Source organism: Podarcis melisellensis (assembly GCF_964234715.1).
Source record: "Podarcis melisellensis genome assembly, chromosome: 3".
Taxonomy (NCBI): domain Eukaryota; kingdom Metazoa; phylum Chordata; class Lepidosauria; order Squamata; family Lacertidae; genus Podarcis; species Podarcis melisellensis.
Genome location: NC_138530.1, coordinates 30,107,616 through 30,123,442, shown reverse-complemented (window position 1 = coordinate 30,123,442; position 15,827 = coordinate 30,107,616).

Sequence of the window (15,827 nt, the reverse complement as noted above, 5' to 3'; positions counted from 1 at the left end):
TTATTATTATTATTATTATTATTATTATTATTATTATTATTATTAAACCCATTGCATTTGTATCCCATCTTTTTCTCCAAGGAGCTCAAGGTGATGTACATGGTTTTCATTTAATCCCCACAGCAACCAACCCTGTGAGGTAGGTTGAGAGGCAGCGACTGGTTCAATTTGGGGGGGCATGGGGGATGGAGAGGGGGAAAGGTCCCGTTGTGTGAGCAGAAGTCCTTGTGCAAGGCTTCAGCTGATGGGACTCATTAGTCGAATCCCACCCTAAATAATAATGATAACAATTTGTATCTAATAAACACAGACCATCTGCCATGGGTTGCCGACTGGTTAAAATCCCCTCTGCTGCAGTGGAAATCTCAGCAAGGCAGCCAATAGAGGAGGTTTAGAAAGGAGACATGAGCTGTCAAACATGGGTGGTGTGGCTGTGTTTGGCTTGGTGGGTCACAAAAGTTGTATAGTCATGGGAAGGAGTCATCAGACTTGAACCCACCACTCAAGATACAGCCATTCATATCATTTTGCACACACCAATCCAACTGATTTTGGAAAGAATTTGAAGCAGCGCTCTGATCGTTGAGCCGAAAATAGAGGAGCTTTCTTCGTGGTTGGAAAAGGCCACTAGATCTGTTTGCAAGTGTCAGGCTGGAGCTGGTTTCAGATTCGGTGTTTATTTTGTGCAAATTAGATCATGGCTCATTTATGGAGTGGGTGACCAAGAGAAAATCCAGGTGGAAAGAGCAGATGGGTGACATTATCAAGTACTTGGTTTATTTCAAGCCTGATCTTTGGCAACTCAAGCAAATCCCCTGAAGCAGAATGAGCATGTTAACTCTGGAATCAAATTCACCAGCGGACTTTTGCACCATCAAGAATATCAGCAGAGAGACCAAGATCACGACGAAGAGAAGGGGGCGGGGTTGAATTCTTCTCTAATTACAAATCAGAATGTTAGTTTCTGTGGGTCTGTGTGTAAAATAAACACCGTACATATTAATAGCTGCTTTTCATACATGATGGGTCTTTTGAAGAGCTTAGACATGCATATATTCATTAATTTCCATTTAAATTAAATAAAAATATACGTGCTTAATGAATATGCAAGAGAGCATGCCCTAGATGAAGGCTAACACAGAACTATGGGCATTTTATTATATTTGGATTATGGATTAATTTAGCGACATTAAGGTGATAATTTCAGTTTACCATGAAGGGAGAAGCAAAACCCAAGACTGAATTAGTACATAATTAGATTAAAGACAGTAGATGCTTTGAGTTAATGAGCTCTGCTTTCCAGAAACTGGGCGGGATACTACTCGTTGGCTTAGTTAATATTTCCATAGGAACCTAGTAAGTTGTCTGGCCACTGGTTCATCTAGTTCATATTGTCTAACCAGGTGTGTGATGGTTCCTTTGGCACTCCAGATGTTTTTGAACCACTCCTGTTAATTCTCCTCAACCGCTCAGCGGCTTTTGATATCATCAACCATGGTATCATTCTTGAGCACCCATTCTGGGTGGGATGGATGTTTCCAGAGGGTGATGCTTGGAGTCCCATGGAGTCTTCAATGTGGGGTTCCTCAGGGTTCAGTTGAATTCCCTATGCTGTTTAACATCAACATGAAACCACTGAGTGGGGTTATCTGGCGTTCTGGAGTATGTTTTCAGCAATATGCACCCAGCTCTACTCCTTTGCACCTGCAGATGTGGCAGTCGATGTCCTGAGCCATTGATGAGAGCCAACAAATTGAAGCTCAATCCAGATAAGACAGAGGCACTGTCACTGGGCCGTTCCCTCGACTGGATGGATAGAAAGTTGCCTGCTCTTGATGGACATGCCCTCCCTCTGAAGGAACTTGAGAGTGCTTCTGGATCTGCTGCTGTCACATGACACTCAGGTGGCCCTGGTGGCATGGAGTGCCTTCCAACAGCTTTGGCCCAGCTGCACCCCTATCTGGAGAAGAATAGCCTAGCTTCTCTTGTCTATGCTCTGGTAACCTCTAGGGTAGGTTACTGCAACGGATTATACTTAGGGCTGTCTCGGAAGCCAGTTCGGAAACTTCAGCTGGTATAGAATTTGGTGACCAGGCTCCAAATTGACATATAAACTGCGTGAAAAGGACAGCAGTGACTTTAAGGAAGAATGGGAACTTTTTACAAGACAACAAAATGATCTGGACTCCTTGGCAGGTTTTGAATAAACACCCACAAATTTATTAGTTGAACACATGATAGATAAAGCAAGGATATCTACAATTTTATAATATGCAGAGAACAATATGTGGGAGGGGAGCTGAGGGAAGTCCCCGGGGGGGGGGAGAAGGGGGGGAAAACAAGGTGATTGATTATGTGGATTGATATTTTGTTATGCTGAAATTGTTTAATAAAAATACTTTTAAAAAAGAAAAGAATTTGGCGGCCAAGCTGCTCACCGGGACAAGACAGATAGCATATAACACAAATCCTGGCTGCCTATCAGTTTCTGCGCCCAATTCAAAATAGCTGGTTTTGGCCTATAAGGCCTTAAATGGCTCAGGACCACAATACCTCCAGGACTGCCTCTTCATACGAATTGACCTGGGCCCTGAACTCATCATTTGAAGCCCTTCTTTATGTGCTTCTGTAGCACCCTGCTTGTGGTTAACGCTTAGCTGGAATGAAATATTCAACGCAGCAATAGAGAAATTAAAATAATAATTTATTTGTCAGACAAATAAATGAGAGGCACAGTGGTATATGGTTACCAAGCTCTGGCCTGGGCTCCTGCCATTATGGCCAGCACTTATATTCCCTCAGCCCAGCCTCCTTGCTTCTCCTTTGGCTGCCTCTGTCCAATCAGCCTGGTTGAAATTCCCATTGGCTGTTTGCTAGAACCAATCACAAAAGATACACCCATTTCATATTACCTTTTATGGGAGACAAAAGCTATATATTCTTCTATCTATAAATGACAAATAAGTAGTCATTTATCTTACATTTATCTCAACAAGGAACCTTAATTACCAGCTCACCTCTTGCCCTCCTTGCCCTATTGCCCTCCAAAACAGATGGTTAATAGTTTTAAATTTTTATCTTAAACAGATGTCAAGGATCTTGAGTTCACATTCTCATGCATCATCAATGAAAGATCTCCTTTTGGAGGTCTTTAAACAAAGGCCTGACAACTATATATCAGGAGTGCTCAATGGCATCTCCTGCCTGGCAGGGGGCTGGACTCAATGGCCCCTGTGGTCTCTTATAACCATGATTCTATGAAATAAGAATCTAGCATAAGGTTTTAACATTTCTTAGTTTCTAAATCCTTTGCATAATTACATTTAAGCTAATATATTTAATACATAACATAAATAACCTTTTAAAAGGAAAAGAAATCTTAAAAGGATCTCAGTTTAAGAAAGAAACAATTTTAGAAAAAGATTTCCCAAAATACTCCCTCCCTTTCTGCCAGCCAGATGCTTTTCCATTGCTCTTGACCTTTTTAACCTTAGGAAGAAGATATGGCTCATTTTACTATTTACCAACGCTTAATTTGTAGGGTCAGTGTAACCTTGCTCTTAGCCTGTAATTCCCTTTTTACGACTTTGAGAATTGTTTTCTGCTATAAATCAAGGGGCGCCTTGTCCAGGAGAATAAACATCTTGCCAAGGTTCTTAGGCAGCTGGTCTTCTGCCTGGCATGAAACATTTGAAAATCTTTAAGCTCATTTTAAAATACAGATCCTGATCAATATATAAGCTTTGATAAAAATGCAGGCTGTGATTAGATGCCTCACTTCAACCACCAGAGGTCTGGAGGGTGGCAACACAAGAATGGCCCTTTTCTGAGGCGGCTCCCCATTTGCAGAATGCTCTCCCCATGGAGACTCGCCTGGCACCTTCGTTTCGTATCTTTCAGTGCCTGGTGAAAGCATTCTTCTTCTTCCAGACCTTTTGCTAATTAAACAATTTGTGACCTTTTAAAGGAAGTGTGTCTGAAAAAGGTGTTGCAATTTTATTTATTATGTTATGTATTTTTGTGTTTGAATACTGCATACCACCCTGAAGGACAGAATATAAATGTAACAAACAAATAAATAGTCCAATCCTCTGCAATGCAGGAATCACAAATAACTAATTATTAAGGCATCCTCAGATTAGTTAGTTTGCTTATTCGTTCGTTCAATGTAATGTTACTCCGCCTTTCAATAAATATAAATAAATCTATGACATCTTTTGAAAATAAAGCCAACTTTAATAATGAAAACAGAAATATATTGGGTGGAATACACATTACCATTTACTGCAGCTCCAGTCTTTGAAGCCTAGTATTCATGATGTTAGCCGCAATCTGTAGGTACAGTGGTACCTTGGGTTAAGAACTTAATTCGTTTTGGAGGTCCGTTCTTAACCTGAAACTGTTCTTAACCTGAAGCACCACTTTAGCTAATGGAGCCTCCTGCTGCCGCTGCGCCGCCGGAACATGATTTCTGTTCTCATCCTGAAGCAAAGTTCTTAACCCAAGGTACTATTTCTGGGTTAGCGGAGTCTGTAACCTGAGGTACCACTGTATCCTGTAGCTTCTTGGGAAATACTCCTATTGGATGTGCTTTCCCTCAAGCTAGCTTCCATTGAATTAGAAAACAGAAGCTGTGGTCAAGCTGAGGGGTTTTGGGGGAATACTGCTTCCCAGCCCTATCTGTTAAATGGTGGGTAGACATGTCAGACGACACAGCGATTTCTCAATTTCTCAATCTCGATTTCTCAGTACATAACACTATCTGAGGACACCAGATATTTAAACATGGGATATTTTGCATGCAAACACCATGCTCTGCCAGTATTTGGCTTTTAATTTTTTGCTGTATATATTTCCCCCCTTTCTCCTTGTTTTTCCTTTACATTTGCTCTATTACGTCTGTCAAGTATCTCTTTACAATCTCATGTTTTGATTAACCTCCATCCCTTAAAAATATCCATTATCTCACTGGGGAACTGAGCGTCACAAATGAGCCCTTTTCTGACCTCAGTCAAATAGTGAGCAAAGTTTTAAATTGAGCCCTGAAAAACAACTATAAATATTATTCCTTTTACATTTACGCAAGCATGGTCCAATGTGGTTCACAGGAGAATATCAACATTCTGTGCACCATAACCTGTACAAACTGCTATCAAAAAAAAAAGAAAAGAAAAAGAAGGGAAGATCTAAGTCCGTGCAGAACGTCACACCTCTCCTATTTAGAACACAATGAAGTCATTTGCTGGCCTCTGTTATTCGCAGGGGACATATACTGAGCGTAATTCTTCTCCCCAAGCCGCCTTTTTGATGCTCCAGTCAAAGTGAAGCAGCTGCTCACGTATTACTCCTACAGTCCTTTGGGTAAAAGTACAGAACTCAGTGTTTCCCAAAATGCTGCAGAATGCTAAAAGCGAGTCCTTGGGAGAATGTGTGAGTACGTTTGTGGGCTCTGTCCTATTTATCACTGTCAGTCCAGTGGTTCTGATCAATAGTACTGAATAACAACAGTAAAAAAAAAAAAAGGCTATGTAAGCGCATTCTGAGATTATGACTCAGAGGTACGGTGTCTAATGGATTCATACTTTCACAGAGTTTTTAATCAATGGCCAGCTTTTCCAAGTGCTGGCTTCAAGGCTGAACTCGATGGATTACATGCAGACCTGGGGGAATATTTCTCCAATGAGCTTTTGAAAATCAAAATCAAAAACAGGTTTAGAAGAGGACAACTGGGTGGAAAGGAGACAAAGGGAAAGGGTGTTTGCACTGTAGCCCTTCTGGTAACAACAACATGGTAGCATTAGGGAAGCATCCCAGAAAAAAACTAAAGCAGAATATATTCACTGCTAATGCACTGTTACGCGGGTGGCACTGTGGTCTAAACCACTGAGCCTAGGGCTTGCCGATCGGAAGGTTGGCGGTTCGAATCCCCGCAATGGTGTGAGCTCCCGTTGCTCGGTCCCTGCTCCTGCCAACCTAGCAGTTCGAAAGTGCGTCAAAGTGCAAGTAGATAAATAGCTACCGCTCCGACGGGAAGGTAAATGGCGTTTCCGTGCGCTGCTCTGGTTTCGCCTGGCAAGCCCAGAGTCGTTCACAATTGGACTTAATTGTCAGGGGTCCTTTACTATTATTGTGTCAACTAGGGTTGCCATATTTCTAACAGTGAAAATCCGGACAGAAAAGTTGTTTGCCAAACTGCTCTCTGAAGCTTCTCCGCTCCTCCATTAAAGCTTGCTGCTGCCGTATTTAACAGAGTGCTCCAGAAAGGGGTTTGCTGAACTGCTTGCCTGCCTGCCATTTATATGTATATAGCTCACTGGAAGGACAGATCGTGAAGCTGAGGCTCCAATACTTTGGCCACCTCATGCGAGGAGAAGACTCCCTGGAAAAGACCCTGATGTTGGGAAAGATGGAGGGCACAAGGAGAAGGGGACAACAGAGGACGAGATGGTTGGACAGTGTTCTCAAAGCTACCAGCATGAGTTTGACCAAGCTGTGGGAGGCAGCGGAAGACAGGAGTGCCTGGCGTGCTCTGGTCCATGGGGTCATGAAGAGTCGGACATGACTAAACGACTAAACAGCAAAGGAAGACATACAGGCAAAACTTGGAATTATACAGGGAATAGTAGTTGGGCATACATTTGATAGCAAACCAAAATTTGCTGCTGCCTAATGTGTGAAATAGGTGCTAGAAGATGCACTGGTGTGGGGCCTAACACAACCAAAGTATGTTCATTATAGGGTTGCCATATATCATAAAGTGAAAATCTGGACAAAAAGGTTTTTTTAGGGGGCAAAGTTGTTGAGTTTTTTGTCCAAGTTGTTGGGCTTTTTTTTTTTTTTGAAAAACTGCCAGAAAAAAATAAGTTTTTTGGCTGTTTTAAAGAAATTTGGCACCCCCCCCACTTTGCCATAACCCCGGGTTTCCATTTAGAATGGACACAACAAATTCAGCCTGGATGCCATTTTAGGGATCACGATCCTGGCGATGTCTGGGATTTTCCAGACGTATGGCAGCCCTAATTAACAGGACTGAAAGAGTTAATCAAGAAGAATCATTATATGGTTCACTTAGAAAGAACTGCTGAAATTTCCTGCTGTTGGCATAGAAATCATTAGTAAGCTCATGCAAAAAGAAAAAAAATGGAGTGGTGGTTGGCTATGCAGATTTGTTTTTGAAAGCATTACAGAAATCAGTGGACAAAATGTCTGGGCCTGGGGCATTTACACACTGCATATCCTTAATTGTATTAAACACTTCAGAGGCATCTGATTGTCTCACAGCTCCACCATCTGCTCTAGAAATTTATGCAAGCTGTACTTGACGAGAGAAAAGGCAATTGCTCTGCAGTCGCAAGCACAGGCCCTTCGGCTGTTCTGGAATGGGCTTTGCTGAAGATGGGATGTGGGTCGAGAGAAACAGACGGCATTTGGAACTCATTAGTTTTGATTAATCAGGCTAAAAGATAGCAGTTCCTTTCGCACTCTGTGTTAAAACCCTTACCATTTTTCTTTAAAGAGACGTTATGATTTTGAACAACTAATTCGGCAAGGCTAATGTCCGATTGTTCAGGTTGCATAACATTCTCTGTGTAAAATCGAGGGTAGACATGGCAGACGACACAGCGATTTCTCCGAAGCAGCTCTTTATTTTGTAAGCTGGAATAGAAACTGAACTGCAAACAGCTCAGCCGGCCTGCTTTTATAGGCAGCCATCTGTCAACATTGTAGCAACAACAACCCAGGGTTTCCCGCCTAAAATAACTGACGTGGACCTGAGTGAAAACTACCTACAGTATCCCCCTGCTGGCCCAGGGTGAGAACTTCAGTACATAACACTCTGCTTCCTTCTCGTTTAGGCCTAGTTCTAGGATTTCATACAATAACCTTCCAGATACCCACTTCCAAGTAGCAAGTGTGTCTACTTTTTTGTCCGCTTCACTACCTATGGCAGATGCGCCATCAAGAGCTAGTGTGGTGCAGTGGTTAGGGTGTGTGATTTTGGGCTAGTCACTGTCTTCTAAGCCTAGTCTACCTCACAGGGTTGTTGTGGAGATTAAATGAGATGAGGGGAACCATGTATGCCACCTTGAGCTCCTCGGAGAAAAAGGTGGGATATATAAATGCAATAAATGATAAAATAATACATTCCCAGCAAGTGATATTCAGAGGCAGAACACAGCCATTTTGGCTCGTTCTGTCTCCAATTTAGGTGCGATTTATATCTGCAATATAGGTATTGCATTAAATAATCTTTAGTGATCTAACCAGATGGCTTTTATGTGATTCACTTTCTATCACATTTAATTGAACATGCATCTCACTAATACCTTAATATAGTAGCTTGATACTGAAAAATGTGCAAGGACTTGATTTTATTAAACCAACTTTGCTATTCACTGTATATTTTATATTGTAAACCTGAACTAAAATATTCTCAAAAAATATAAAAACAGTGCCCTTTCGCTTTCAGGTTCAACAGTTAAAATGTGCTCCCATTAATCAAGTAAAGCATTAGTTCATATGTCCAACTATTAAACCAGTGAAAGCTAGCAACCTGGGAATATGGTATGCATTTATATATTTTAAAATGTATTAATCACCTTTCTGTGGAAACGGCAATAAAAGCCCAGAACAATATTAAAACAAACACATTAAATGATATGGAGAGAGTACTTCCACAGAGTTGGTAGTGCAGAAATGAGAGGAATGGGATCTTTGGCAAACATGACTTTTCTGTTATAGGTAAGTTTAACGTGCACAAAATGTTACGTGTATTGTTATGTGCATTGGTACACTCATACAGGTGGCCGGCGAATGTTCTTTGAACGTGTGTGGGGTGGGAATTCAGGAACTAAACCCCCTCTAGTGGCACCCGCCTGCCCAGGACACGAGCAGAAACATTCCAAAGGCACATTTTTATTGGCTGGGCCAATCAGCTGTCAAGCTTTTCCTGTATTCTGCAAGCTGCTTTGTAGATGCTTTCTCAGCAGTTGGCTGGGCTGGGTGACTGATCGGGGTAGTAAAGTCTCGACGACATTTACAGGTTTATATTAAGCTGCATTAAAACAGATTGCTCTACAAAAAGTGACACCACAAACATAAATAAAATGCAATCCCTCCTCCTCTTGGCAGGGCAAGGTGAAACGTGCCTTATATGCAACATGGAGAAGACAGGCTTGGATATGCATGTTCCAAGCTGGTAGTGTGAAGTTTTAAGGGAGAAGTCCAGAGACTAGGGACAAAGGATGGGTGTTCTCATTATTGCAGCACCATCCTCTGTTTATGTATCAGGAAAGCGGCAGTTATCCCACCTCCGGCATACCTGGAGACACTGATATAAATTTATGCTCAGTACCGTAATAGGAAAAGAGAAAGCTGCTTTATACCAAACAAGCTGGTCCATCTATAATTTTATTGGCCCATCTATAAATTTATTAATTAATCCATTGATCAATCAATCAATTAAATGTATATATTAATTAAATATATATATATACAGTGTTACCTCGGGTTACATACGCTTCAGGTTACAGACTCCGCTAACCCAGAAATAGTGCTTCAGGTTAAGAACTTTGCTTCAGGATGAGAACAGAAATCGTGCTCCGGCGGCGCGGCAGCAGCAGGAGGCCCCATTAGCTAAAGTGGTGCTTCAGGTTAAGAACAGTTTCAGGTTAAGAACAGACCTCCGGAACAAATTAAGTACTTAACCCGAGGTACTACTATACTGCCTATCTGAGGTTCACAGGAATGGTTTCCAATACAAAAACACAACAATTTGTAATGTAGTAACAGACAAAAACAATACCCTTCTGGTATCTATCTACCTTGACAGGCAACTGCTGTTTGAGATGCTGAGCTCTCCCTAGACCTCACCTGGCTCTGATTCTGCCTTCTCCCAACAAGCTGATTTTGCGGGTTTTTCAGGTTGTGCACTTCAGACCAGTTCCTCAGGATCTGCAAGCAATTAAACCAAATTCACTTCTGTTTAATTTCTAACAAAGGCTATACTGTTATTTGCAGAGGGTTGGAGGGAAATCAAGCATCTTCTCTGCTGTTTTAATTTTGTGCTATGTTCTGCCTCTACCATAACTTTCTTTGCTTTCCTTTTGGGATCTTTCCCCCACTTTTGTTTGAGCTGATTAATCAAGAAGGGTTGCACGCACAACACCAACATCACAACATCAGCTTCTTACTGGGTTGCAACAAAATGGTTTTCTAGTCCAAGACCTGCATTTGGCATTTCAGATTTAATTGTCTACAAAACTGACCATCCAGTCATTACTGAGGACACTGAAGTACTAGGGAGTTAGTCCCATTGAACACAGTGGTTTTTAGTTATGAGTAAACACATAGAAAACTGTGCTTTTGGTGCTTATACAGGTATGGATCAGCAGTTAATGTTTAAAAAGGCGATTGCTTTCCTAATTTTTCAAATCACAAGATGTAGATTTTGCTAGATGTTAATTCTTCAGCTATGAGACCACCAGTGTATAGCAATGAAAAGAGCAATAAGCAATAATAGTGAGCTTTTATATATATATAAACCTTTAGGTGGCCTGCAGGCCAGATTTGGCATCAAAATGAATTTTATTTGGTCCCTGTAGCCTTATCAGAATTTAATCAAGGTTTGGCCAAAGATCTGGCAGCAATTTTAGTTGGAATAGCAAGAGAAAGCAAGAGAAAGGAAATAGTTGATAGCTGACTTAGGATTCTTCCTCAGAACTAAATTTCTCTTGCCAATGTGCTCAGTTCCAAAAATGTATGCAGCTTCACAAACTGTGGCATTGTATTAGTGTCCAAAGCAGATATAGTGACCCAGGTGTTTAGCATGAGGATGGATGCTGATCTGTAAAGCAGGTGAGACAGATGTTGCTCCATACTGATTGGCTTCCAAAGAATTGCTTCACGTGGTTATAGATCACGGGTGGTGGTCGCTTCCTCCTAAGGAACCCACTACTTCTCCTTATTGATCAGTTCTTCCCTGTTGGTGAGGATATGTAAGTTGGGCCAGAGACATTTTGGCACCTAAGGTGAACCACAAAATGGTGGCCCTTCCTCGACAGATAAGAAGGGATGAATGAAGATCAACATGAGGAACAAAGGGGTAATAAAGATCTGCATTGGAATCTTCTGCCCCTGTGGGTCCTGCTGCCTGAGGCGGTTGCTTCACCTTGCCTTATGGGTGGGCCAGCCTAGAGGATCCAACTAAAGTTTACTCAGAATAGGCCAGTTAAATCATCAGTAGGATTGGAATATCACTTGTAGTTTAAGGGTGAATTCTGGATACATAAAAGATTTGGACTATCATAAAAGATGCAGAAAGAAATGATGAATAGTAGGACCTACAAAGGGAAGGATGGAGATTCCGTGGAATCTTGTTTTTATGATTTATGTTTGATATATCTTTGTAAAATTGTAATTTGAAAAACAAGCCTATCGAAATTAATGGCCCTAACTTAGGCAGGGCTGGATGGAGCCAGTGCTCAGAGAGATTGAAGAGGCCTATGATGTTTTCAGAACCTATTCCCACATTGTCCTGAAATAGGTGCCTTCTCTTTTAGGAACAGAAACTGAAAACCGCATGTAGGGGACTGAAGGCCGCATAAGAAATTCTGGGGTGAGGGCAGCTTCAGGGAGTAAGTGTTGCAGAAATGCAAAGGGAAGAAAGGGGGTGTCAAACCCCTCAGGTGAGTCTTTTCTGTGCTTCTGCGGCATGTCTTTGGAGAACCCTAATTCATGCACTCATCCAGAGTAGGTAAAGGAAGACTTTGTCAGTGTGATTATAATGACTTTGAAAAATTCGTCCTGAAGCAAAGGAATCTTAATTGGGTAGAGCCATGTCAGATGGGTAGAGTTTGCAGACTACCAATTGTGAGAGGGATTGGAAGCTTCTTCTTGGGGTGGACTTCTCTGTAATCACTGTCCACCAAATTTCAGAGGGTGGAGACACTCAGCGATTGGCCTCCAAGGATGCCCTTGGTGAACAGGCAGATCCATGCAGAAACAGGCCCGTTAATCTGCGCAATATTTAAGAGCAAAACATTCCACCCTGTCTACTGCATATAACAAATTTTAAAATCTTGCATACAACCCAATTATTCCCACTAGCAAAAGTTATGAAAAAATGCCTTCCATTATAAAGGCATTAGAGCAGACAATCATATGGCACGATCTGGAAACAGAAAGCATTCTCATTTTCTTAACATTACTCTGTTGGCAACAGTTGCAGCATTAAAACACAACACAAAGGAATACTTAGGGATGCAAACTATAATTCACAAGGACAGCTTTGCAAAAGTTGGCAGCAGCTGTGCAGTACATCTGAGTGGCATGTAATTCAATATATATGTTTGTATACAAATCTGAGTGAGGACTTGAACTCGGCTCTTGCTGATCCTAGGTAGACACACTGCTAGCCACCGTATGATGTTAGCATTCAGTATCACAGAATCAAAAGGTATATTGCCAGCCCCCCCCCTTTAGCCTAATTGGCCTGCAAATCTGCAAAGTGGTGTCAGGAGGGAGCAATTTGCAGTGGGAGAAATGCTGCAAAAATAAGAGTTCCTTTCTTTCTGCAGCTCTCCCTCACAACTCCTTCCCCCCTCAGCTAGAGTTCTGGACCCATGTTTCTCAAAGAAGAACTTGCATACCCTCCAACAATCCGCCAGTGAAAATAGGGGCACCCCATTTCATCATGATAATTTTACTATTTATACCCCACACCTGTGTTGCCCCAGCCACTGTGGGCAGCTTCCAACATATATAAAAACACAATACAACATTAAACATTAAAAAAACCTCTTCCCTATACAGGATTGCCTTTGGATGGCTTGGGGGTCAGATAACTCCATACCCTCCAACATTTCACTGATGAAAACAGGGACACCCCTGGAAAAAGGGGACACTTTGAGGGTCTGAACTTGGTTGCTTGATGTTAGTTCCTAGGTCTCCGTTTCTGCTGCAGTACCCTCTCTCATAGCCCAACCAACCGCCTCTTAAAGCTCTTTTGTATATTACTTCAGACACACCTGGAATGTGTAGGAGCCAAGCCCTGAGGCTTCTTTCAGCAATATTCAAATATATTGCTGTGCACCCACTGCCGTGCCCCAAATTCACCGCCTTATTGACAGGTGGCAAAATTGGCACTGTGCATGTGCATTGCTAAATATTCTCCAGGCCCTCCCTCTGCAAATTCTCTTAACAGTTCAGGGGGTGCACAAGAAATAAAATTCTTGGTTAATTTCTTGGAAATATTTTTTTCTGATTTATTTATTTTTTGTCTCAGCTCTAGTTCAAGAGCAAATGAAAACAGCCTATAGAGACAAACTGCTTTGTGTGCACTGACCTTTCCTCCTGTTGATTTCCTTTCTACTACAAGTGGCATTTTCGCTTATGTTGTCTTTGGCTCTTTCATGTGGAGAAAAACCAGTGATGCAGACTGAGAAATCCATAAAATAGATTTCCATGAGGACGGACGGCATGGTAGCAGCTTACTTTTCTTTCTTTTCTGAGCTGTCGCCAAAATCCCACTTGACATCTACACTTCCATACAACCACTCAAAGTGTAGTTGTGGGGGTTGGGGGAGAGGGAGTTCGCCAAAGGACACAAGAGATTGGGCATCGAAAACAGTAACAACTGATAAGGTGAACCAGGTTTTCATCTTCTACTAGAGCAAGAGTGGGGAACCTCTGTCCTGGGGGTCCAATTTGGCTTGCAAGGCCATTTCCCCCCAAACCATGCCCACCTGTCAATCACACCAGTTGATGGGCAAGGGGTCAATCCCCTTGGGTGCCGCTTTGACAGTGCATTCTGTGTGGGAAAGAGCAAGATATCGGATCAACTGATAAAAATATATCGAGAAATATGAGTTAAGGCTTTCCTAATGGAAAAGGGTCCTCAAGCTCAGGTGGCGCAATGGGTCAGTGTGTCTGACTGCTAACCAGAAGGTTGGTGGTTTGAGTCCACCCGGGGACAGCTGTGGACAGGATCCCTGCATTGCTGGGGGTTGGACTAGATGACCCTTGGGGTCCCTTCCAACTCTTCGGTTCTATGGTACTCAAAAGAAACAGCAGTATGTTGTGGTAGTTTTGCCACCTGCTGCAGGCATTTTCATGGCTGGCCAGAAGAGGGAGCACAAGTTCCATCCTGTCCTTTCCTTATTATTACTGCAGCTGTCTGAGCACTTCTGCAATCATTACCAGTGCTTTTTCCCTAGAAAAATAGGTGCCGGTACTCACCATGAAGTTGTTAACAGTAAGTGCCACATTTTTTAACCCCCCTCCAAGGGGTGCTTGTACTGCGTACCCTTGAATATCCCCTAAAAAAAAGAGCACTGGTCATTAGCATGCCTGTCGTACAAAAGGGCTACATCATTCCCAGTTTAGAGATGGGAAATTAAGGGAAAGGTTGCTGTTACTACCTTTGTCGTCTTCTCGGTTTATGCTGTTGGGTTAGAATTGCTGGCTCTGAATGGGAGTTCTTGGAAGGGCTGTAGCTCAGTGTTAGAATACAGGCCTTGCATGCAAAAGGTTCCAGACTCAGTCCCTGGCATCTCCAGGCAAGACACCTTTCTGAAACTTCAAGGAGCAGCTGCCAGTCAGAGTAGACAATATTGAACTAGATGGATAAATGGTCTGACCTGGCATAAGGAAACCTCTTCTGTTCCTACCAGTATGGATCCATTTGCATTCATCAGCCTGCTGGCTGCTCAGGAACCATGAGAGAAACCAGACTCATCAAATTGCTGCAGGCTTTTAGTGATGGTGGGGTGCGAGATGAGCCTTATTCCATTGAGTGATGGCGTCTGTAGAATCCTGAGATTTCCTGCTAATATATATTTTTTAACCCTCCCCCCCAAATATTACTATTAAAAAACCCAAAGCAAAACAAAAGACTTAATTTAAAAAAATATGAAAACTGATTTATTGTAGCTTCAGATAACAAGATCAGGATCAAGCAATATAATCCTCAGAATATAATACAAGCGCTGTAACACAGAGGAAGAGTGAAGGTTTGCTATTGTTTACAATGGAAGTCAGATTCTGTCCCACCAAGTGATTTACAGTGGAAACATTACATGAGCTTGACAAATCAGTACTTGAGATTCAGATATCCGATAAGGTCAAGGCAGGGCTGACAAATTCCAGTTGCCAGGATGTAAAGTGTTGGAAGTTTAGCCTTCACGTTTGTCCACATCAAAAATTCATCTCATGGAACAGAGGGATTGGCATTCATTGTCACTGAATGGAGCGCAACCGTTGGTTACTGCAATGTTGCCAAAATTGGCATTTGCCTTGCTTGGGGGGGGGGGGGATTTGTAATTCTCTGCTGCCTTTATGGATGAAGCAACATGTTCTGAGAAGTGCTCCAGCCTGGAAAATAAGCAGAGGTTTTGACAATGGTGGCAATTGTCCATTGGAATTGGTAGGGTGTAATGCAGGAGGTCAACAGTAGGTGGAGCTAGTGCCAATGATAAGCAAATCCCGTTCAACTTTTGTCCCCATCCTCCTCCCTGTTGAGTTCTTCAAGGGTTCCTCTGAGACCAGGGAGGAGGAAGCTGACAGCCAGGGACGACCTCTGGGGTTAGTCAGGTGGAGGTTGGCTGAGGGCAGACTGAGATTGGTGGGACAGTGACCCATTGCCCTAATAGACTGGGCTCTCCTGGGTTCTGGGAATGCACAGATCAGCAAAGAGGTATGGAACATGTCGTTTCCTGGGGGGGTCTGATTTCCCTACCAAATACTGAGAAACCCTTGGAAACTACAGTGACTCTGGTGCACAGGAGGCTGCTTTTGGTTTTCTAAGGACCAGGAAGGGATGGGTGTCT